Raw genomic sequence first — 24,986 nt, 5'->3', positions numbered from 1 at the left:
GACATGTAGATGAAATGTTGAGCTCCGGGTCATAAAGTGATTCTTTGGACGTGTCCGTGAGTTCAAATTCTGCAGTACTTATTTTCTTAATTTTTTATATATTTTTGTGTTCGCATCTGCTAACACCCTACAAGAATGTTTAGCTAACCGAAGAATAGTTATAAATGATATCGTACCGTGCTTGTTTTATGTGTTCCCGTTGTCGTTGGCCTCTGTAATCGAGACAAGACATGTAGATGAAATGTTTAGCTCCCGGTCATAAAGTGATTCTTTGGACGTGTCCATGAGTTCAAATTCTGCAGTACTTATTTTCTTAATTTGTCGATTTCTTTGTGTTTCACGTCTGCTAACATTCTACAAGAATGTTTAGCTAACCGAAGAATAGTTATAAATGATATCGCACCGTGCTTGTTTTATGCGTTCCCCTTGTCGTTGGCCTCTGTAATCGAGACAAGACATGTAGATGAAATGTTTAGCTCCCGGTCATAAAGTGATTCTTTGGACGTGTCCATGATTTCAAATTCTGCAGTACTTATTTTCTTAATTTCACGATTTCTTTGTGTTTCACGTCTGCTAACACCCTACAAGAATGTTTAGCTAACCGAAGAATAATTATAAATGATATCGTACCGTGCTTGTTTTATGTGTTCCCGTTGTCGTTGGCCTCTGTAATCGAGACAAGACATGTAGATGAAATGTTGAGCTCCCGGTCATAAAGTGATTCTTTGGACGTGTCCATGAGTTCAAATTCTGCAGTACTTATTTTCTTAATTTCACGATTTCTTTGTGTTTCACATCTGTTAACACCCTACAAGAATGTTTAGCTAGCCCAAGAATAGTCAAAGAATGATATCGCACCGTGCTTGTTTGACGTGTTCCCGTTGTCGTTGGCCTCTGTAATCGAAACAAGACATTCAGTAGAACAAATTGGGCAAGAAATAATCGTCATACTCACGCTTTTTGCCGTGGTCGCTATTGAGTAGGAAGCGAAGGGAAAAAGAGGAGGGAAATTCAGTATATGCCTTGCCTGTTATTTTTGTGTGATGGTAACATTCCGACACTATTAAAGTCCGTCGGTGTCAAAAATTCAAAATGGCCTGAAACCGATAAGCGGCAATAAACAACTGTCGGTGTCTAAGATACTAGGTCGGTTAAGCCCGAAAAGCACCGATGAAGTCCCGACTGGTCAAAAGTATCAAATTTGTTAAAAGAAAAAAAAAAGTCTGGTTTCTGGGGGGGGGGAGGGTTCTTGTAGGATCATTGTTTTTTTAGCTCTTTTTCTTAGACTTGAACACTTAGTTGTTCATAAACTTTTTCCACCGATAGTCACCCTTTTTGGCGTCCACCCGAAAGAAATCCCCAAGCACACCGATAATTGAAAAAAAAAAAGAAATAATAAACACTGAAAAACTGCCGATTTTTCTGATAAATATGTACAGGAAAGTGTGTGGCCTACCTTGCTATCCCGAGCGGGACCGATTAGAGCGCTGCGATCGCTCGATGGTGACGTAGTTACAAGTATCACGTGACGACGCCGGGCTTTTATTTTCTCCGCTTCGCTTTGCCTCGGGTCTTGTGCTTTGGCGCGTAGCAGCAGAAACCGTTCGCCGAGTGTTTATTGTTTTTTTCTATGACGCAAAACGTGCGTGGGCTTAAAACAAATTCGAATAAGTATACCAAGCGAAACGATTGGAACTTGTGATTAAGTTACGGTAGAATCCTACGATATGTCTGCATGGCCGCCAACACCACCCGGACACTTCGCCGTGGAGACCAGCGAGGATATATCCACGTGCTCTTCGCGCTCTTCCCGACTTCGAGCAGCAAACGAAAGGAAACGCTCGATTCACGGGTTCCGGAAGTAAGTACAACAATCCCAACGACTACAGCTTCAGCTCAAGTTGGTGGCAAGGCCAAGCAAGGTGGGTCGGAAACCTTTGCCCGTCACTCGCTACCTGCGACCAGCGGCCTCGTTGAAGAAATGTGTTCGTATGACCCGTTTTTTTTTGTTTTTTGTTTTTTTTTGTATCGTGTTTGTCAGCAAAGAAATGATGACACGAAACTCTGGACAACTACCGCCATCTATGAGCGACGGCGGCAACCAGACAATCGCCTTGCCGGTCGTGTGGCTGCCGCCGTCGCTCACAGATGGCGGTAGCTGTCCAGAGTGTTGTTTTTGCCGGTTGTCTGGTTTGCCGCCGTCGCTCATGGATGGCGACAACCTTTCCAGCCTTTCCACTCTGGCTTGCCAACTTGCGGCCGGCCATTACTAACCGGAAGATTTAGGTCATTACCTTGGCCTAGATCTTCCGGTTAAAAGGTGAGTTTTATCTCTTCGTCGCCCCCTTGTCATTTTTGGAATGTTGGGTGGTGGTGGTGGAGTCTGTCGTGGCGCTGACCCCCTCGCCAACTCGATTTGCTGCTCTCTTTGATGTAAATCTCAAATAAACACGCAAGGGATTCCTGTGGTACGTACACTTTATTTTCGTGTCACTAAAACCTTGCGAGCAGACTGCGAGAAAAATTTGCGATCGGAAGGACGAGTTCAGCGCCTGCTCTGCCCTTGTCGTGATTGGTTTCTGTTTTCTGCGCCTGCATATTTCCGCCAGGTCGAAAAAAAAATATCTTGCTCCGGAAATTACGCTATCCCTGTATCTACCTGTTTGGTCACTTGGAAAAACCCCGAAACTACGATGACGACCGATTTGGTCGCGGTTTAGTTCGGCAACACGAAACTGGGTCACTGGGTCCTGTTCCGTAGGTCGCGACGCCACTGTTGTCGCGCTGCTTGAGCATAATTTCGACGAGAAGTACAGAGAAAGAATTAGGTCACACACACACACACACACGCCCAAACTCTGGTTCAAATGAACTAATCAAACATGAATCGTGAACGACACACCTCAACCTACAAGCTACCAACGAAGCGCAGAAGCGTTCACGTGATACTTGATGCTACGTCACGACAGGTAGCCACCAGGTGGCACTACTCCATCTCGGGGATCATACCCTTGGGCACCGCGCGCGTATCTATCTCCTCTTGTTTACGTTACATTTTATTTATCTTTAAATCTAAAACAACCTATTTTGGGCCAAGTTATTTAGAATCTCCCAAAGTACACTCTCTTTTTTTTAAGAAAAAAGTGCGAGGGAAGTATTAATAAGTAGAATTGACGGTTTCTTCGAAACCATGAGGCATTTTCGAATATGCTGGCGCAAGTCTGTCTATTTCTTGCGCAGCGGTTACAGTGACGAAGCGTTCAACCGGGGTCGCACTATACTTAGGAAACATCGTAGAAACGACACTGCGCAGACATGTTTACTTATAATGAAAAGAAGCAAAACACGGAGGGAGTTCACGAAAAACCACTCGCTTTCGGACGACGAATGTTTATTTTCTGGCACTAACATTTTTTCGCATAAACAAGGATCCAGATTAAAAAAAAAAAAAATTAAAAAGAGGGACGGCAGAAGCGAAGGGATATAATAATCGAGAGGGAGATAAGCACCGAGCCACCGTACCGTGACTGTCCATATTCATGATTTTCGTGTTTTTTTTTTTTGTTTTTTTTTTCTATAGTTTATGTCTCATAAATTCCATTTGACGCCTTGTCAGGATTTAAGGACGCAGATGCGACGTTCTCGGACATGTCTGAGTCGTGCCCTTCTATGCCACATTGGTAGTACAAAAACTTGAAGGACACTTAAGCTTCGCCTTTAAGAGCGGAACGCGATAGCGTTATCGGGCACCATTCGCATCGTCTTCTCATTGGCTTCTCGTGCTCTTCCTGTCAGTGAGCAGGAAGGGCGGTGGACACGGTGGCCTAGTCAGTACGTGTCTGGCCCGCAACCGAAAGGTCCTGGGTTTGAATCTTGACTAAAATTATATGTTTCTTTCTTTCATACAAACGAACTGCTTTGTAAAGTGAAATCATTCGGGACATGCGGCGGCCTTTAATTCGCATGCATGTCACGGGTTCCTTAATCAGTTTCACGTTTAGTCACTTTCACGTCCCTTTTCACGTGAGCCTTGTGGGTTATTTTGAAGTTTCCGCGAAAGGTCATGTGGCTGTGACGTCACGACCCTATCCACCAATCAGGATTTTCCCGTCACGACGCCACCGAGGCCGACATAAACTCCTTAACGCTGTCGCGTTAAAAACTGTCTGCAGGCTCGTTTCGAAGCATACAAATAATCTACGAGGCAAACATGTTTTGGGGAAACTTGTGGGGTGTCCGGAGATAGTTCTGTCACCATGTCTGCAGAGGAACTCCGCGTCTTTTGAATGATGTAAGAGCTGTGGCACTGAGACTTCAGGATACGCATGAACTCACTCTTGCAGTCGCATTTAAGGATGCCCACGTAGCACTTCCAGCGGATGTGCCACGGAATGCAACTGAATTCCGTCGAGAAGATGGGAGGACCTGTGTGAGAAGAAGAAAAGTGAGTCTGCAATGTAACCACACTCCGTGCTCCCGTCAAATACTTTCCTATTCGCGGAGCTCAAGATCGTCTGCTTGTTGCGCAGGGGGGTTGCGTTGACGTCAAAACGTCGAGCTCTGATTGGCTGATTGGAGAAAAATAGTGGGTATACCTCGAAGCAACGAGCATTGAGGTCTACCCACTATCCTTCCAATCAAAACCAATAAGAGCTCGGCATTCTGACGTCACCGTAACCGCCTGTCCTGTCCTCCTGTCCTGTCCGTCTTGTCGTCTTTCTGTCTCTATTGTCCTTGCTTTGTTTGCGCTTTTTAACCTTTTAAATCCCTAGTGAAGCATTTTATAAAGGGAACAGTCGGGAAAAGTAAGACCCAAGGACATCGTGCGGACCTTTGATCGGATGAAATCGATCCTAGAGTCTTGGTCTAATTAGGAAAGCTTTGTGGTGCTACAATCCCTCCGCTACACCAAACTTATGTATACGTCGAATTACCTGTGCCTGGTGGAATATCGGGTGGTGGGCGCTCTGCAAAGAAAGTTTTGGGTTTAAACTTGAATTCATGCAACGGGGTGATCCACCTTCGTTATACCGGGTATGTCCGAGAGACGAGAACCACGTTTTTCTCACCTCAAAAATAAACTAAGCATCGCCGAACGCTCCGCCCAAATGCAGCGCTATATATGGTGGTTGAGACCAGACGGCAAAGTTTCAGAACTTGCCGTTCGTTATCCGATGATTCAAAAGCTATAAAGTAACTTTAGAGAAAACTGTCAATACGAAACTTGCGGCCAGCGGAGTCCGCGAGTACCACAAAACTCTGCTGTGACGTCACGCCGCTGCGGTGGTGCTGCTGTCGCCATGACGCATGCGCACATGCTTCACAGCTCTCGCGACTCTTGTTTGTGCGCACGCGCTGTGCCCACCCCTGGTGCGGGCAAATGCAGGCGTGTTTGAAAACAGCGAGTTGAGCTATATTATAAGATGAAAGGCCTCTGCTACAGCGAACAAGCCTTATTATTTATCAGTTCATTTTCGTGGAGTTCTGTAAAGACCCGTTCACACACCTGCGACTTCTTAGCATTGAGTGCCTTGAAAGCTCTTAAAACCTCTTACGACGAGAGCAGAGCCGTATATGTAGAGAGTTTGGTCATTAACTGGTAAGAATAGCGCGAAAATAGGAGCACGTGATTGGCCGAAATTCTTTCAATACCTTGTGCTCGTTAATTGACAGCTCTTGTGCCCAACCACTAGCCTAAAAATACTCCCCTAGCGGAAGCAGTGAGCTATAATTTCAACTCAATGTAAATAATTTACAATAACAGAAAACGTTTGTGTGCGCATGTTGCCGTATTAGCGATTGGGAATTGTAGTTTTATATTGACACTATTAAAATATTTAGGCATCACTAATTGTCGCATTTTTATTTGCATGGCTAACAAAAGTGTGTCAACAGAATTTTACTTTAACGATCTAGCGTTTTCGAGTATATGAACTAATTTATTATTATTTAATAAAATATTAGAAAGTGGTACTTCATTTCCCAAACTGTCAGGTTCTATAATGTATTTAACACAATCTATAAAAGGAAAGTACAATACGTGACACTGATTTAGCGATGCTTAAGCCTCCCCAAGCATTGGGGCAAGGAATGAACGAATGCGTTGCATTCTAAACAACTCGTTGGAAGCTATGTGGCCCAAGTCAGGTCGCTCTCAGGCATTAATAGTTGTAAAGTTTTTAGGAGTAATTTGTAATTTTAATGAATTATTTTTCACGTAGTGGTAACTGTAATTATAGTTAAAATAGTTTAATTAAAGCAATTGTAATTGTAATTAAATTACATTTTGGAAGTAATCTACCCATGTGTGCTCTTCGTAACGGAAAGGGCAACGCACGTGACGTTGTCGCCACGGCGATATTCAGAACGCTTCCACTTGATTCCACTTGCGGCCGCGGCTGCTGCCGCGGCCACGACAGAGTGGACGTTAAAAGCTGCCGATTCGTGGGAGTTTTGACCCAAACCCCGAACGAGCACCCCACACTCGCAGTTTCGCCGCATGTTTCAGGAAACTTTCTCACGTCAGTGTTGCCTTTCCTGGCTGAGTAAATGGATACAGCACCTTGAAGCTTCCATTTTCCTCCAATCTCTTACAATTATACATTAATGTACTTTCAGCTTCCATCCAGAAACAAAACAAATACCTGCGCAGCGCCCTAGTGAAATGCAGTTCCAGGGCCACCGCATAGACGGCGCACGCGTGTCAGTGTGTTCTCATTGTTCTCACGTCCAATGAGATTTTAAGAGGTTTTAAGGCACTCGGTTTCAAGGAGTCGCAAGTTTGTGAGCGAGTCTTGACGCTCAACTCTAACGGCCGGCTGTAACGAAACATCGGTACTGAAAGGCTTTACGTCCATCAGGAATTGCATAAAAAGTTTTCAGTCTCCCGGCAGACGACCTTTTGCGACTAAACTATCTTCAGTTTTTGTTTTTTATTTGTTTTGTTTTTTAGCTATCTGGAGTCGAGGGTACGGATCACGCAAGTGCAAGCTCATTCGCGCATTGCGTAAATAAGCTCGCGCGCTTCGCGGCCTTTTCATTCACGCAGCTCCATCTCGCGGCTTGTATCAGAAATGAAAGCGAAACTGCGGTAGGTGGTGCAGTTCAGACGCCCTTCTCTTCTTCCCTGGAAGATATAGTGGTCATTTTGTGCTTACCGGTCGTTGTCGGCATGACCAAGCTCGTATTTTTTTATTAAATTTTTTATTCGCGTAGACTTTTCGAATTAAACGAACGTAAAGTACTAAATCTGGCATCGGTTGCCAACAGCTAGCATGACATTTCGGCCGAAACTGATCGTTCGGCGATGCATAGTTCATTAATGCGGGGAAAGACAAACCAATCCTCTTTTCTGCGGAACACCTGGTATCACCTGACGGTTGAATGAAATCAAAATTTATAACTTGCCTTGTTGCCCGGTTTTGGTATTATCTGGAAATAGAATGTCGATTCTATTTAATATTATCCCACGAAAAATCGCCTTCAGTTTTCATACGAATCGTTCAAAATATAGCAGATGTGTCGCATGCAGATTTCCAAATTGACGATTCTGTGACCCCTGAGATATTTACCAGAAACAAAGTGGTTTTCTTTTGTTTGTTTGTTTTTTACCACGAGATTAATTTTCTAAATTATCCTTTTAGAGCGAAGCTGTTATGTGCTAAAATCTAGAAAAAAAATATCGCCCATGGATGTTAGCAAAAAAAAAATAACTCCCGTTTTAAGGGCGCTCCCTCGTCTCGATTGGTCGTGGCAAGTATAAATAAAACGAGGGGGCAACCCGCCTGAGTCAGCCTTCCTTAGCATTATCCGATAGTGAGGTCCTGATCCCTCGTTATCATCTACAGTCACCAACTTACCTCAGCTAGGTATGCGCTGTGTCGAGGCCGAGGGCAGAGCGTGCCGATCTAACCTTCTTTTCTTTCGCTCCTGCGATGCTGATAAAGAGGCTTGGGCTCAATCGGAAAAAAAGTGCCCTCGATGTGTGCCTCGAAACATTGGGTTTACAACTTTCCCATAAATGAGCATAAGACAATGATCACTTCAGTCACTAAGACAATTAAACAACGAAGTCGTATACATGTTTTCATTGCAATCCTATGTAAATCGTATAAATGTCGTAAAGTTGTCGTCAAGATAACAGATTCGCTGATCCTCCATCTTCACGTGAATTGGATGGGCTGCACAATTTTGAATTGTTAAAAACAACTGATTTATTGGGCTCTTTTTAAACCTTACAGGCTGTTTTGTTTTTATTTTTTGAAGTCGTGAAAGCTACAATATGCGTTCCGTGATGGTGATTTACACGGCCAAGAGGATATACTGTAGAGGGCTAATTGTTAAGATATGTCGGATAGCTAACTGCAGCTTGTGAATTCACTTTTTCATTAGTAAGGATAAACGTATGGTTCCAGATAAAAACTTGCCACGCATAATCACACACCACGAAATCAGTAAATCTTTGGAAAGTCTTTGAGCGCGCCGAAAGCGCGGTAGTGCGCTAAAGATGCCGCTCGTCCAACAAGCGCATGGCTGGCGCTGCGCGGTTCTCCCGTCTGTTATTGTCCGCGGTTTCGCCCGCAAGCCTTGCGCATGCTGGATGATCGGCAACTTTAGAGCACTACCACGCTTCCCACGTGGTCCAAGTCTTTCTAGAACCCGTTGATGCAGCCGCTTTCGATTACGCTCAGCATGTTTCTAATTGGAACCACGTGTTTACTTTCACTCATTAAAAAATGAAAAAATTTTAGGTTATTATTCGACTTATTGTGAGACTTGTCCCTTTTTTATTATGTCGCCTGACGGTATAACTCACCTGCATAAACCGAATTATTGTACCTTTCACGACTTTGCATCTTTTTTTCTTTTTTTTTTTTTTGTGAGCATTAAGTATTTTTAAGTAGTCCCTCCTAATTTCAAAGTTTTGTCCGTCCGTCCGCCCATGCTTTTCTCTCTAAATTTAACGGGTAAACTGAATCTTTGTTCAGGTTCATTGAGTTATTACAATAAACGCTAGAGGCTCAGGTGGTGCTAGTGTGATGTTGCGTTTTGAAGCAGACAGCAACCAGTCTACATTTCACTTCTGGTAATGCATTCCTATGGGAAAACGCAAATGGGATTTCTCTTCGCGCTCGATTTTAACAGCAAATATTGCTTAGCGTTGTGACAGAATACGTTTTACAATCGGATGTACAAAAATATCTGTCAGCTAGAGCGTTTTTCTTTAGAATTCATTTCGCCGAACACTGCGCTGAAATAGCCCAATACACATGTATGATACGTGTTGACGTTGAAGACTGCTGTTATAGGGCACGTATTTACGCATACAGTCAATGCTATGAAGTACACAGAGTGAAGCAGCTTGACAAAACACCAAAAGAATGCTAATATATGCCAAATCAAACAGTCAAAAGAGACGACAAGAACGAAGCATGGAGTTAAGAAACGAAGAACACATACTGGATTAGTAGCAAACTGTGGATGAATAATCAAAATAAAGCAATACGCTCCTGCTGTTACGTGTGCGAGTCTTAGGATACTCAATTCGCAAGAAGGATCCACGCGGATTCATCACGCAGATCGTGGGATTCCAGACAAGCAACTGGCAGTGGCGTACCAACTTCTTTTTGAGTAAGGGGGCAAACCAGACCCCCCTCTCCCGTCCCCTCCCCCCCCCCCCCCCCAAGGGCCAGGGGGCGGCGCCCTTGGTATCCCTGGGGCGCCGCCGGACAGTGTTTGCCCTGCCCAGTGGCGGCTGTTTCAGAGGGGGCAAAACACATGCCTTGCCCCCCCCCCACTCTGAGAACTGGGGGGGGGGGGGGGGGCAAGGGCCCCTCCTGCCCCCCCGGTTGGTACGCCCATGGCAACTGGCAAGCAAATCAAAAGGGTGTGCGGATTGCTAGGGACGAAATCTCCAATGAGCTACGCTTATTGCAACAACTCCAGTCCTCCGTGAAGCGCGACCCCTGGGACCCAACTATGATCGTCAGGCAACCTTCAGGTTTCTACAGGAGTCAGCCAGCACCCTGCTATCAGACTGCTGAGATCATTTTCTCTGTCACGTGAGGAACGCCGGAGACGTGTCAACCAAGGCCCAACCAGAGCCCCCCTCAATTTGTCAGGGGTTCAGATGTCTCCGACCACGGAAAGCCTGCTCGCCCATAGACCTAAGTTTGCCCCGCCCGTGGACAGCTCCGGAGTCAACGAACTGGCGTCGGTGTACAAGATCGCCGCCAAGATCCCGGAGGATAACCGTCAAAACTTCGTCGGTGTTTGAACAAGGGCTGTGTGCTTCCACGGTGGGAGCAGGAGAACCAAAAACGCCACTACGCCAGTCATCAAAGAACTTCAAGCCGGTGAGCTGAGATTGCTTCAAGCTGACAAAACGGGACAGTTCGTCATCCTGAACAAGCAACAAATGCAAGACAAATCCGACAACGCCCTGAAAAAGAATTTTATCGGCCTCAAAACGCGGATATCCGGGTCCCTCAGGTCCAGGGTGAAAGCTCTCTGCGACTCACCTAATCTCCCTTCTTTAAAAAGTGCCGTTCTTGCCCCAGCAAAGCAATACCTCTCCATTTTCTTCTTTTCTTCTTGTTGTGAGGTCCAGAGAAGGAAAGAGAAAGCCGGGAGAGATGTTGGCCTCCTGTACGGGGCGAGTCGCTACCCGGCTTGGGGAAGGGGGAGGAGCCGTAGGTGGCTAAAAGAGATAGTGTAGAAATTTGGAAATCAGTTGAATAATGTGATGGGGGTTTGGCACAACTGTGGGTTTCAATTTAAAAAGCTTGCTGTTTGCGGTGTCTGGTATTTGATCAAAGACGGTCTGCCAAACCAGTCTCACTCAAAAAATCCAAGAGGTCTTTGTAAGCCCTCTGGACAAGCCGACGTGGGGCTTCTGGGATGAGGAGTTCCCGAGTGTTGGAGGAAGGAAGTCCGTTGAAAGTGTAGCGTTGAAACAAGGTTTTACGCTCTTCTTCGTATTCTGTGCATACTAGTAGCACGTGTTCAATGTGTCTAGGGCTTCACAGTGTAGGTAATCAGGACTATTGACTCGTTTAAGTTTGCGCAGAGTTGACCTTGTGTTTGCGCAGCTTGCCCTCAGCCGATGTAACATTGACGCTTGTTCTCTTGACAGCTTGCGGGGGATTGCTGGAGGGGGCCGTCCTTCAGCCGTCTCTCGGTATGGGTGGCGCTTCTGGTAGAAATTTCGTATCAATCGCTATGCTTCGTTGTAATGGCGAAGGAAAATGGTTGGGGTGTCAAGTCGATGGGCTTCAGTAGCGAGGGCATCCGCCTTCTCATTTCCCGCAATTCCAGTGTGCGCAGGACACCAGTGAAAAGCAAGTTGCCAGCCCTTTCTTTCAGCCGACCTGGCAGATGCTACAGTTGTTGCAGAGTGTTGGCAGAATCCTTTGGCGAAGTTTCTGCAGAAACATCTCGGCACATTAGGGCTCCCCCAACCTTTCAGACTAAGAAATTCGGAAGATGTCCTTCTCGTCTTGGACGGGTTGCACGCCGGCACTGAAGCTGTATGATCGTTCTCTCTCAATGTTGTACATCTCTACTATAGCCTAAACGTGAAGACACTCCTGGATTTCATTTCTGACGCCATCCACCAGAAAGCTGACATAGACTTTCAAAATTCATGTGGAGTCTCGCTGTCCTCCTTTCTCGAATGGACACAGTGGTATCTCCGATCAACGCTTGTTGAATATGGGGGTAAAGTGTTCTTACAAAAATCCGGCGTTTGTATCGGGTCTTGCTTGGCTTCCACCCTCAGCGAAATTTACTTCTTTATTGTTGACTCCAAAGCTCAGTCGGACCTTCAACGAGGTTTTCCCCATGTGGAGGTTTTTCGTTACGTTGACGATTACCTAATCCTACTATCTACCATCACCGACTCCGCAGGCATAAAGAGCGTGTTCCAGAGGAACTCCCATGGGCTCACGTTCACCAAAGAGACCCCACCCCTTCCACTGAGGGTTTACAGTTCCTCGATCTCAGGTTGGTCCCGACTAGCAAAGGCAACTGCTTGGCTCACCAGCAGAGGTCCTCTAAGCCCGTTCTCCCTTTCAAAAGCTCACACTCAAGAATGCAAAAAATGGGATCGTCCAAAACCTAATTGCGTCGGGCAAAGCTAAATCCTGTCAGCACCTTTTCCGCCCCCAGCCTATCCAAGCAGATTAGCCGTCTGCTCAAGGTAGGATACCCGAGAGACCTGATTGAAACAACAACTTTAAAATCTTGTCGCGGGGTACAGGTCCAAACCCCTCCCTCCTAAGTTATGCTTGGCATGCATCCCCTACATATATAACACTTCACATCGCCTGAAATTCATCGAGCTCGCGCTCGTGCAAGTTTAAATAAGCTTCTATTTGTAGAAAGGTCAACAACACCGGTCCAGCGCCCTCTTGCCAGAAAAATCACAAGTCCAATTATGTAACCTGCTGTAAAGAGTGCGCGCATTCAGTTCCCATGTTCTGTGGTGCTAAATACATCGGGCGGTGCTAAATGATCGCGTGAGTGAACACACGAACGAGGTCAAGAAAGCAGCCTCCGACACTTCGGAGATTAGTTACCATCCGACTGCCAAACACACCTCTGACTTCAGCATACCCTGTTCGGCCGACCTTCCTTCGACGACCAGGATTGGAGGTCACGCCTCAAGATACGGACGAGACATCATGGAGGCCTTCGCCATCCACCAAAGTCAAAACAACTTCGGATCCCCCTCCATAGGCTGATCCAGGAGAGGCATAAACTTCTTGGGACCATAGCTGACGTCCATCGTTTCCGCGCCTCCAAGCGATTAGATGTCACTCTCACGGAATCTTTTTTTTTTTTTTAAGTGTGTGCGGAAGAAAGATTGCCGAGAGGTTGGGCGACGCGAACCGCTGTCGCATCGTCAGATATGTGGACGACTTTCTTGTCCTCGGCAGACCCGCTGACGCACCGAGCTGCGGGGTTGAAGAAGTGCTTGACATATTTAGGTCATGCGGTGATTGGTTGTCGTTCACGCGTAAAGAGCCAGTGAACGGGCATATACAGTTCTTGGACCTTAGGCTAAGTCTTGAAGAAAATCACATATGCCGGACATATGAGCCACGCTCTAAAAAGGGCATCCTTCCGTTCAGCTCGGCCCATTCGAAACTTGTAAAAAGAGGAATTGCATCTAGTTGTCTCGAGGCGTCACTAAGAAGATCATGTGCACACACCGCTCAAGCGAGCTTCACGAGACAGGCAGTGAGGTTGCAAAAAGCGGGCTACCCGCAGAGAGTTCTGGTGGATGTAGCGGACACCCTAATAAAAAAGTTTAAAGGTACACGGAGGCAGCCCCGTGAAAGAGCAGCAGTGAGGCCGGTGGCAATCCCCTATGTACACTCATTCACCCACAATCTTAAAAAGGTTGCTGATAGGTACGATGTGCCTATTGTGTTTTCCGCACCAAACAAACTATCGAGATTGTTCTTTAAATAATTAAAAGCGCCGAAAAAGACAAGGACAAAGAAGTGGAACGACACAAGGCGCTCGTTCCACTTCTTGCGCCTTGTGTCGTTCCACTTCTTTGTCCTTGTCTTTTTCGGCGCTTTTAATTATTTAAAGAACCATGAACCAACTGGCTCAACTTTCCACTTTGCTGCTATCGAGATTGTGTCACAGAATCAACAATCCCCGTGAGTCCGCAGATCTTTGCAATACGAAGCACCGCAACAGGTACACGGAATGTGCCACGGGCGTCATATACGAAATCCCCATGTCATGCGGATCATCGTACATTGGCCAAACGGGCAGATGCTTTAATGATCGCGCCCGCGAACATGCTGCGGCTACACGGGCTACCCCGTCGGGACACCTCGCCACGCACTGCAGCCGTTGCTCCTGCACACCGTCATTTAGTGACACAAGGTTTTTGGCCAGATACGCCGATCGGATATCGAGGGAGCTGCACGAGGCCTTCGAAATAAAAGAAAAAGGCATGGACTGCATTAGTGACACGTCTGTGTCACTATCGGCAAAAGAGCACACTTTTCTACGAAGGGGGCTACACCGGACGTAGTATGATTGTGTTGTTTGCCATGAGTATATAAGAGAGTGGTTTTTCATAAACGCTAGTTGCGAGTGCGCCTTGTTCACGTCTCCTTTCTTGTATCTTGTCCTTGTGTATTTTCGGCGCCCTGAAAGTTATCTTCCCTCCCCTCTTGCCTCTACCCCCCTTTCCAATTGTTGGTATTATTATTATTATTATTATTATTATTATTATTATTATTATTATTATTATTATTATATCCATATATATGTATATATAAATATATTATATGTTATAAATATGAGGAAGATACATAGAAATGGGGGGAGGGACAACAATGTCTTTCAACTAGCAACAACATTTATTGACCTGAAGTTCGCATATATAGGTGAAGGAGGGGAGGGTGAAAGACGCCACAGTGGAAGGGGAACGTAATGGGAGAGGGTGTAGTAGTAATAGTAGTAGAACGCGTTTTTGGGGAAGAGGGGGGGGGGGGAACCCCAGCAAGTCGGTTCCCTCCCCCTTTCCCCCAAAACGCATACTACTACTACTACTACCACCTCCTCTCCCATTGCATTCCCCTTCCACTGTGGCGTCTTTCACCCTTTCCTCCTTCACCTATATATGCAAACTTCGGGTCAATAAATGTTGTTGCTAGTTGGAAGTCATTGTTGTCCGTCCCCCCATTTCTATGTATCTTCCTCATGTTTAATAACCGATTTTTTTTTTCTTTTTAATTGTTCGTTTTTGCTTGAATTGACGGCTTGTATTGTATATCATGCTGTACAACATAGACCTGGGCCTGAATTTTTGATTACTTAAACATGACTCAGGAAACAAAAAAGCATTAACTAAATAAATTACACTTTTATAATGTGAATAAAGCTACTTATTAGTGCCCGTTACGAGTAAAGAAACTATGCTGACTTTTACCATTCTTCGGCGATGAGAAAAATATCACGTCCGTTTTCCCATAGGAATACACAGGAAGACTGGAAAAGTAGACTGGTTGCTGGCTGCTTCAATTTGCAACCGCAAGTCCCGTAGGCACTTTCCAAGGGGTATTCAGTATCTTATCTTAAATACTTTGTTTGTGTGTTTGGCACAACACTGGCTATGTTATCAAGACTCGTTCACACAGTTGCGTCGACTGCGTTGCGTCGAGCAGTGCAACGCCTCCCCTTTAGATCGTCGACAGGTCGCCATGGCAACAGATGGACGCAAGCCGTCTTAAAGGGCAACTCCGCTTCTTTTCCAGTACTGCAAAACTATACAGTTCTCTTTGTTATCATCTACAAAACCCCCATGGCAAATATAACGACGGAATTCCGCCTAGAAGTTCATTAAAATCGCTGTCAAAGTTTGACAAGCACGAATCCGCTGGTTTTGGATGAGACGTGCGGGCCAGACAACACTGCCCGGCTGCATTTCCGCTTCCTCCAAATTCCTTCTACCGGCACGTCCGTGACGTCATCAAGCATGTACAGCTTCTTTTTTTTTTTTCAATTTTGTTTTCTTTCCCGGCGAGAGCACGGGTGGCGCCAGCGCCGTGCTCTCCCCGGAGAGGGAAGCTGCTTTTGTAAGAATTTTGAGTGACAGGTTAATCTTCTATAATCTTCTGGGGGGAAAATAGCGACGCCTGTGCTAATCCAGGAGGCACAAAGGAGGATCCTGATAAGAGGGGAGCTCCTTCTTCCCATTGTATATCACGTGGGTGTACATGCTTAGTGATGCCGAATATACAATGTTGTCCGGCTTTGCCACCGTTTCGGTTTCGGTTTGTGATCATGGCTAGAGCAAAATTACACGAAAAATATTTTATTTTTCGCGAAACAAAGGATTGGGGATTGTTTTTGAGTGCTTCAAAAAGCAAAATCGGCCACTATCTCAAAATTTTTGAAATTAAGCGGAGTTGCCCTTTAACGCGGTCAAGCGCGACCGTGTGAGCGAGCCTTGAATCGTTCGAAAGAGATGATCTACGACGTGCGCAGAAGGTCGAAATGGGCGACTCACTGCGCCATCGGACTTGAGAGCCATTTTCTGAAAATAAGCGTAAGTTCAATTTCTTCAGAGCAGACGGTACTCATTTACAAGCGATCGAATTACTTGTAACCGGTTACTTTTCAGAGTAATTTTGTAATCGTTTGAGTGAGTGTATTCGAAAGTAATCGCGAGGATAACCTGATTGCTTATGGAAGTAGTAAATCGCCCTTAACCGCTTCCCTTTTCTCCCCTTATCTTTCCATCTACTGGCGCCCTTTGTTTTTTCTTTTCTTTTTTTTTTTTTTTTTACTTTTTAGGAGAAATCTTTGAACCTATTCTCCGGCAAGAGGAATGTTTATTGATATCAATTTCGGCTCAAAAGATAAGTAGTTCCTATAATTCGCTGATTATGATCCAATGATAAGCAGTACAAAAGATCCGTTTTCAAAGCGCTAGAGAGAAAAAAAAAAAAAAAAAAGTCGTTTTGAAAATATGAAGTAGTCGAAGTCTGGGTGCTTTTTTTCAAGTAACGACTAATTACTTCGCTTCTATAGTATTGTACGCTTGTTTTTGGCCTCAAGAAAAAAAAGAAAGTTTTGCGCATTGTTCACACGTCGCGCTACGTGTATAGTTCTTACAATATTACTTTGTTGGAGGAAGAAGCGATGCCTTTGCTGTTTGAAGCGGCTACGTCTTGACAAGATAACATATATATAATCTACAATGCAGCTACCTATATGTTAATTTCATAAAGGGGGAAATTAGTAATGTTTATTGAGCAGCCGAACTTTTTTTTATTACGGTTCTTGGGGTGAAGATGAGTAGAACTGAATCTTTCTTAATCGATTACTTTTTTGTTTTTTTTGCACTGCGTACAAGACTGCTTCAGGCTTAGTTGTAATTGTTTCAAATCCATCCGAAATACTCTAACGAGGAATTTGTAGCTGGTGACTTACTACTGACTCCGCTCGTGTCGTCTACTTCGCCCCTCATGATGCTGTTACCCTGGGCTCCTTGAAGCAAATAAAGAATTGCCTGCGTGCAAAACAAAATAAAAAATAAGGAGAGAGAGAGACACTGGACCCCCCCCCCCCCTCCCCCGTTTTTCCTCTTCCGACGCCACTGGTATGGTAGAACGCACCTCGACCTCAAGTTGTGTCAGCTTCGGTGATTTTTGCTCGGCGTTTCTTTCGTCCCGGAAAATAAACCTCCAAAGCAATTACGAACGAAAAAATTGGCAAGGTGCAGGCGAGCTGGTGTATGTTGAGCATGATGCAAAATCCCGAGACTGGGAATGAAATTCGCAGGAAATGGAGTAAGAAGAAAGAAAAAAGGGGACAGGACAACGTCTTAAGCTCAGCTGAATTGAGTTTGAAACGTTGTCCTAAGCAGAGTTTTTAGCTGAGTTGAGATTGAGATGTTGTCCTCAGCTGATTTTGAGACGTTGTCCTGTCCTTTTTTTTCTGTCTTCTTACACTTTTTCTTTCAAATTTCATTCTCAGTCTCAGGATTTTGCTTCATGTACACACTAAACTTACTATATGCCAGCGTCACTCGGGCGGCGTTCGATTGGATTACTACCAGCGTGCAAGGGGGTAGGGAGGCAGTTTGCCAGATTCCTTCAAGGTTTTTCTGAGCCTCAAGTGACCCTCAACCACCTGCCTGCTTCTGGGCGTTTCGAACTTTATGAGTATCGTTAAACAGTGCGTTTGTGTGATCACTACTGCGTGATGCACGTTAAAGACCCCCCCACCGGGCTGGCGGTCACAATTACTGATCTACGGTCACACGTCACCCTGCTCTGGCAAATATTCCAGCACATCCGGGACATTCGTCGTCTCATTCAATTGCCTGACCAACTTCGCGCAGTCTAAGTATCACACCCGAACTTTTCTAAACCTGATTTCGTGAAAACCAGTGAGGCGGGAAAATGTTATTTCAGACTGAAACTGGCGGAACATGAAAACCGGACTTCGAACTTTGCGCACTTGGACTTGAAAGAAATTCGAAACCTTAGAAGTTTTTGTTTTTCGAATTTAGCCCTAAAAGAGAATCGAAACCTTCGAACTTTTCGAACTTTATGTAGAAAGAAATTCAAAATCTTCGATTTTTCCAACTTAATATTTATAAAAATTCGAAACATTCAAATTTTTCTAATTTCAGATCCAAAAAAAAATTGATAAAATAAAATCTCTCCAATTTTAATTTAGGAAAGTTCGAAATCTTTGAATTTCTCGAACCTCAAGTAAGAAGATATTCGATATAATCGAACGCGAACTTTTAGAAACCATAAAGCTTCGAACTTTTCGAATTCAAAACTCCACGATTTTTGAAAGTTGCGAATTTTTCTAATTCGAACCTCTCTACGGTCGAAAATATCGAAAACTTTCGAATTCAAACCTAGGGTGGTTCGCGGCATCCCTAGTAAAAATAGCGGTCGTCTCCTTTTTGCTCCCTTCTTTCTCTCTTACTCCTTCGGCGCTCTCCTCCCTTTCCCTTACTTTTCTCTTCTCTGGCGCCTTGGTCGCCACACCCACTGGCCAAACTTTCCCAATGTCCAGCTCTGCCCCTTCCGAATCAGTTTACTGACCGGCGTTGTCTGCTAAAGTTAAAGCGGCATGTGGTAAATTTTTTCCCCAGCGCTTCAAAACCATTCTTCGTTTCTTTCTCTTTTTTTCTGTTATATTTCTTCTTTTCGAATGACTTAATTGAGGCAACAGCGGGCGGCCTTGAAATTGTGTTTTCTTTTACTGAAAATGGCGGCAAAACTTTTATAATGCTTCAGACGGCTCACCAAGAACATGCTATTAAGAGATCGCAGCTCTACGAGGAGTTTTTGTCTGTTCAAGGCCGGTGAATTGTTTATCGACGACCAACCTCCTTCAAGGTGACCCTCAACCTCCTCAACTGATGAAAACATCAAAACATTTGGGAATTCTTAGCTCCGAGTTTGTTCCTTCTGGTGATACTGCTAATCAGGTGCTTTACCTGGAAGTTTTGCGACGCTTGCGCAACTCAGGGAGGCAGAAACGCCTCGATTTGAGGGAAAGGAGGGAGTGGAGGTTCCTGTCAGTGCAACAATATTTAATCAAAACAGGCGTGCTATCGCTTTTTCACTTCAGTATTCACCGGATCTCGCCCCGCGTAACTTTTCTATTTATGCCTATAAAAAAATGCTGAATGGAAAAACGTGTTTTTTTATTATTATTATTATTGTTGCAGAGGGTCTTTCAAATCAAACATTGCATTGCGAAAAACGAGCAGTGATTTTGAAGTTCTTGGGAAAAAAATTCACAACATGGCACTTGAACTTTTGCAGACGACGCCGACCCCGGTCGGCAAACTGGCTCGGGAGGGGAGGAAGGGGTAAAAACCCTTGATTAAATTCACGCACACAAGTACCGCCAACCAATGTTGTGGAAACGCGCAAGACACGTGCCAAGAGCGGGTGCTCCGCCACCATCCGCTCCCAAGAGTTGCTCATTTCAGCGTTGCGCCGCCATTTGCTTCCAAGGGCCACACGGGCCTCGTGCACAGGCTCATTTGACGCTACTCGCAAGACAAATGCAAAGACATCGAGGGGCTTTAGGAAGGGGTGTCGTTAAGCACTGTTGGCGGTAGAAGCTGGTACTACGAAGGTGGGGCCCAGAAAAGGGAGGGGGGGGGGGGGGGGGGGGGCGGCCAGATGTCTAAGAAAGGGGGGGGGGGGGGGGGGCGGAAGTAACCGGAATTAATTTCTGGAGGGCGGGGCGCCCTCCAGAAATTCATTCCGGTTACTCCTGTGCCCCCCCCCCCCCCCCCCCTTGTAGACGTAATACTTCTTGCGTAACTAGGTTTGGGTGCTCAATTCTAGTTATGTACTTTTGGAGTTCGAATTTTGCAAGGCGTGCGAAATGCGTTGTTCCTTACGTCCGCATTCTGTATGAGAAGTGTGAATAAGACCTAATCGGTTGTTGCCTATTTCGCGAACATTCGAGAGGTTAGCGTGAATGCTCGTTTTGTCGCTGATGTTTAATATCGCAAGCCATTCGATATCAGCGACTCGGTCATTGTTTGGCCAGCGAATTCGGTCGGCGGCAAGAGCGTCTTGCGGAAGTGTGAACGAGGAGTTCAAGGCTGGAAAGCGCGTGCCAAATACTAATTATGTTTGTGTATGTACAGCCTGTAGCTAGTCAGTCTCAGTGAGCGTCTGGTGTGTCGGCTGTATAGATGAGCAATTTGGCAAGTGCACTGCAGTCGCTAGCCTGGGGTCTTTAACGTGCACCGCACAGTAGTGATACACGACCGTGCGGTGGTATATGATGCTCATCCAGATCGAAACGATCAGGGGTGGGGATTGGTCCTATACGATCCCTGGGTTCTGCAGCGTTAGCTTTCGCTCCACGCGCTCGGAACTGGCGTGCAGTAGCACTGCAATGTACGAAAAAAGTGTCAAGGTGCAGGCGAGCTGGTTTATGTTGATCATGATGTTAATTTCCTGAGACTGGGAAGGAAACTTGAAAAAAAAAAAGTGCAGGAAGACACAGAAAAAAAGGGGACAGGAAAAACGACTCAAACTCAGCTAACAAATGTTGTTCCGTCCACAGCTTTTATAACCACCTCCCAAGGTCGCCACCAACTCACACTGAAGAGGACGTAGTATACGAGATACCGTTGGCCTGTGGTTTCAAATATGTTGGTCAGATTTCAAGATGCATCAATGATAGACTAACTGAGCACGGATTCCGGAAGAAACGTCCCCGGAGAAAATGTCCCCGGAAAAAAATGTCCCCGAAAAAAATGTCCCCGGAAAAAAATGTCCCAGGAAAAAAAGGCCCCAGGTGGAAAGTAGGAAACAAACTGTCAGTCTTTCCACTTCGGTGAAGAAGGGAGACCAGCGAAGCTGTACTATGATAGGAATGAAGTATTTATAAATGTAAAAACTAAAGTGTGATTGGGTAATAGGTTATTTGAACGATTAAAGGATCAGACATATATATATATATATATATATATATATATATATATATATATATATATATATATATATATATATATATATATATAACGAACCGGCGTTGTTATTTATTTCGTAACCTCAATGACCATGTCCTTAAGTGATCGCTGTGGTATACCACCGTAGGGTGTACGCTGACGGCAGGCACGTTCTTCGTGAAGACGAGGTGTATATACGTCCGATGCCTGGTCGTGAACACCGTAGGTTCGTTCACACACGCAAGCCCGAAGCGCTCGAGCATAAAAGAAGTGAGCCACTTTCCCTCCTAGCGTGCAATGTCAACGTTAGTCACTCGTCACTACGGCAGACGTGTCGTCGCCGAGCATGACCTAGCCGAAGACGTCCACCATGAATGCTTCAGTGTCTCTCCTGGGCGTCGCGGGTGGGGTGGGGGAGGGGGGGGGGGGGGGGGGCGGGGGGGACGTACACGACGGCGACCACTGGACCATCGCGCACCTTTACGGAAAGGCTGGAAAGGTTGCCGCCATCTATGAGCGACGGTGGCAAACAGGTTGCTTGTCTGGTTGCCGCCGTCGCTCATAGATGGCGGTAGCTGTCCAGAGTTTTGTGTAGTTTTGTGTAGACATTTGTTTGGTACCGGACATAAAACTGGGGAACCTAGCCCTTAACAGCTCCGCTGTAAGAATTTCCCCAAAGCGTTCTCTATCGCTGGATTTTCCCTGATTCTCATGGCCTTTGGGCGGTCCTGTCATTGTCCAATCACAAATTACCTGACTCACCTAGAGGTAGAAAGGGAGACTGTAAGTCACACCAAGCAACCGAAATAATCTATTCTGGTGTGTTTTGGAAGCGGGATATGACTTTGTCGAAAGAGTTCGTAAGTTCTAGATAGCCGGTCTCATTGGTATCGTGTGGCCAGGTGCTCGGTCAGCGGAGTTCATTCACATCGGGGACTTGGGGGCTGCTGTGAAGTAAGTTCTTTTAACGTTCTATCAACAAATGAGAGTGCGATTTTCTATCTAATAAATAACCAATTTACCCGTGTTTATTGGTTTACAATTGCTAACTTGCAGCAAATCTTAGTTTTGCATGCAGGCTTTTAAACTTTGTCTCAATTCTACTTAACGACTGATATTGATAAATGGCGTACGTTTTCAATAACTGATATCTATAACAGTATGATATATATTTCCAGAATGGAAACCTTGAAGTCCATCAAGGGAGAAACGAAGTTGTGCGTGGATGGGTGCATGTACACGAAAAGGACCTAGCATCGGGCGTCCGCTGGCGCTGTGTCAAGCGCGTCATTCACTGCAAAGAAGCCTTGATTGTCGACGGAGCAACAGGCGCCTACAACCATACTTTTTGTCATAACCACCCCCCCAGACGACGGTGGAATTAGTGTGGCAAAATCCAGGACCAAGAGTAAAGAGGTCGCCCTTGCTTCAAAAGAAAAGCCTGCCGCCGTTATCACTCAAGCCGTGAGGGACCTGAGTGAAGATGGAAAGTACCTCATGAAGACTGAGCAGAGCCTGAATCGCTGTATTCGCCAACAGCGGGGTTCAGTGTACCCATCAAATCTTGTCAGCCTCAGGGACCTGCTTGTTGAGACAGCCTGGACGACGACTGCGGGCAATGAACCAAAGCGTTTCCTCTGCTACGACAACGGACCTGAGACAAGCCCGACTGCTCGTGTTCGCAACTAAGCCTTGCTTAAAACTGCTAGCCAAGAGCAGCATATGTGTTATGGACGGGAACTTCGAACTCTCTCCCAAGGGATTCCTGCAGCTGCACTTCATCCTGGTACCTCTAGGAGAGAGCGTTGTCTCTGTTGCTTACGCATTTATGACAAGAAAATCCCAAGAAGCCTATCGAAAGCTTCTCACGTCCGTCATTAGAGAATGTGAGTTTCTAGAACTGACGCCCCCTCCCGTCAACGTCATGTGCGATTTCGAAAAAGCGACCATGAACGCTGTCAAGGAAGTACACGGGGAAGACATCAACAGGAAGGCTTGCTTATTCCATCTGTGCCAGAGCACCTGGCGAAAGGTTCAAGAACTCGGACTGGCAAGGCCCTACAACGAAGACGACAGCTCTCGTACTTTCGTTGGGATGGTCGACGCCCTCGTCTTCCTGCCACCCGAAGACATCGAAAGTGGCATCTATGTCTTGAAGGTGATGATGCCAGAATCCGCAGAAGACTATTTTGACACAACCTATGTCACCGGAAGTTATTGGCGCGTAAATCGAGCGAACGGCGTCGTCAGCCTGCGAAGAACGCCACCAAGCTATCCTCCCGCCACCAAGCTATCCTCCCGCCACTTGGAATGTCCTTTCGGCCACTGTAGACGGAGGTCAAAGGACCAACAAGTACTCTGAAGCATGGAACCGGAGATTTGGAAGCGTAGTCGGCCACAGCCACTCTACAGTATGGAAAGCTATCGACGCCTTGCGCTCGGAGGAATCGACCGTGGCCATGATGACTGCCCAGAATCGAGTCGGTGCTCCTCCCAAGAAGAGGTGCAAGTCCAGACTCGTCGAAATGACACGCCGTCTTCGCAGCCTCTGCGAAATGTACGCCGCTGGGGCAATCGTAAAGCCGGGAACACATTTGCGAAAAAAAAGCCGAATTTCGTGCGAAAACCGCACACGAAAATCGCACGGCAGCTAGGCTCCTCCCCTTTTCCGAAAATCGGGAGCGGTTCGAAAGATCTGCAGCGCCAGATATTTTCGCACGGCGCCTCCGAATTCGGGGCGGAGGAGCTCGGTGATCGAAAGCCCGGAACAGGACGGAACGAAAAGATGCGATCGGCTCGCAACATGGAGGCTCACGCAGCTTCGGAAGCAGCGCAGGCAACATCGTATGCCATCCCTGCGTTCTCGTCTCAACCTTCGTAGAAAACCCCTTCTGTCTTTATCAAAGGGTGGTGGTACAAAGGCTCGCGTGGCATTCAACGAGGTTTTAATAGCTGAAGTTTTTAAGAGGCGCGAAATATGGGACGCCAGCTCGCCAGACTACCGAACAGCCTCCTGAAGTCGGAGCACGAAAACCGCAGTGCATTGCGATTTCCGCGCCGCGCATTCCACCTCATGTGGCTCGTCTTCCGAAAATCGCACGCTGCGATTTTCGCAGCCTCCGATTTCTCTCCGATTTTCGGTTCGTTTTTCCGCAAATGTGTTCCCGCCTTAATTGAAGATTTCATGTGTGCCGTCGGCCGTACGATTTGCTTTTGACTTTTGTTTATGAACCTAGAGTGTGTCATTTTATTCCTGATTTTGTAACATTGCATCTCAACTTATTTTATTTTTCATTGTGAAATAATCATTTATAACACTTCTAGCCAAAGCCAAATATTGTGTTTGTGGATATTTAAGAGGTACTTGTGTACCCTTTCCAAATAGGTAAAAAGCGCGACACTGTTAGCACGAACAAGCGATCGCTAGTTTTTTTTTTTTTTTTTTTCTCATAGAAACGAAAGGTTGCCATTAAACTTATTATAGTGTCACGAATGAAGGTGACGAGAAGACGAAGAGTGAACTGAGAATGAAGGTTTAATGGGCGAACTTGTACCAACCAAACATAAGTAACGAAAGAGCGTCGAGGCAGCAGGAAAGCAGGCGGCAATTCGGCGAAACAGAGAGGGAGAGCGAGACTGACTCGGCAATGTCGTGGGTAGCTGCTTATCTACAGTGCGTCACTGTCTCGAAAGTTCGGCAAAGAAGGCTCGACCATCGCGCGCTCGGGGCGAGGATGATCTGGCACTTTCGAGAACAAGAAAGCAGGTGAAAAGTTACGTCTGGTGCGAGAATGAACGCGAATCTTCTAGAAGTCGGTGACCGAGCGTTGCTTTCTTGGGGATATAATGCAGACGGTAAAATTTCATTCCAACTAATACTCTTTCTAAGTAAAATGGGAAAATGCGCCGATGTCGTGTTCGCACTAACAGTGTCGCGATGTGTACCTTACGGAATCGTATATTTCCCTATTTGTTGGGGCCGTTTTGCCACAGGGTGTCTTTT

At 45.9% G+C, this 24,986-nt stretch overlaps 1 pseudogene; it reads left to right on the top strand.

Annotated features, from left to right (window-relative positions):
* Nucleotides 1–24,200, top strand: part of LOC120850205 — a 37,104-nt pseudogene extending 12,904 nt beyond the window's left edge.
* The last annotated feature ends 786 nt before the right edge of the window (nucleotides 24,201–24,986 follow it).

Source organism: Ixodes scapularis, unplaced genomic scaffold (assembly GCF_016920785.2).
Source record: "Ixodes scapularis isolate PalLabHiFi unplaced genomic scaffold, ASM1692078v2 PGA_scaffold12__126_contigs__length_90152505, whole genome shotgun sequence".
Classification (NCBI taxonomy): Eukaryota; Metazoa; Arthropoda; class Arachnida; order Ixodida; family Ixodidae; genus Ixodes; species Ixodes scapularis.
The sequence above is the reverse complement of the archived record's forward strand: the minus strand, read 5'-3'. Positions and strand labels throughout refer to the sequence as shown.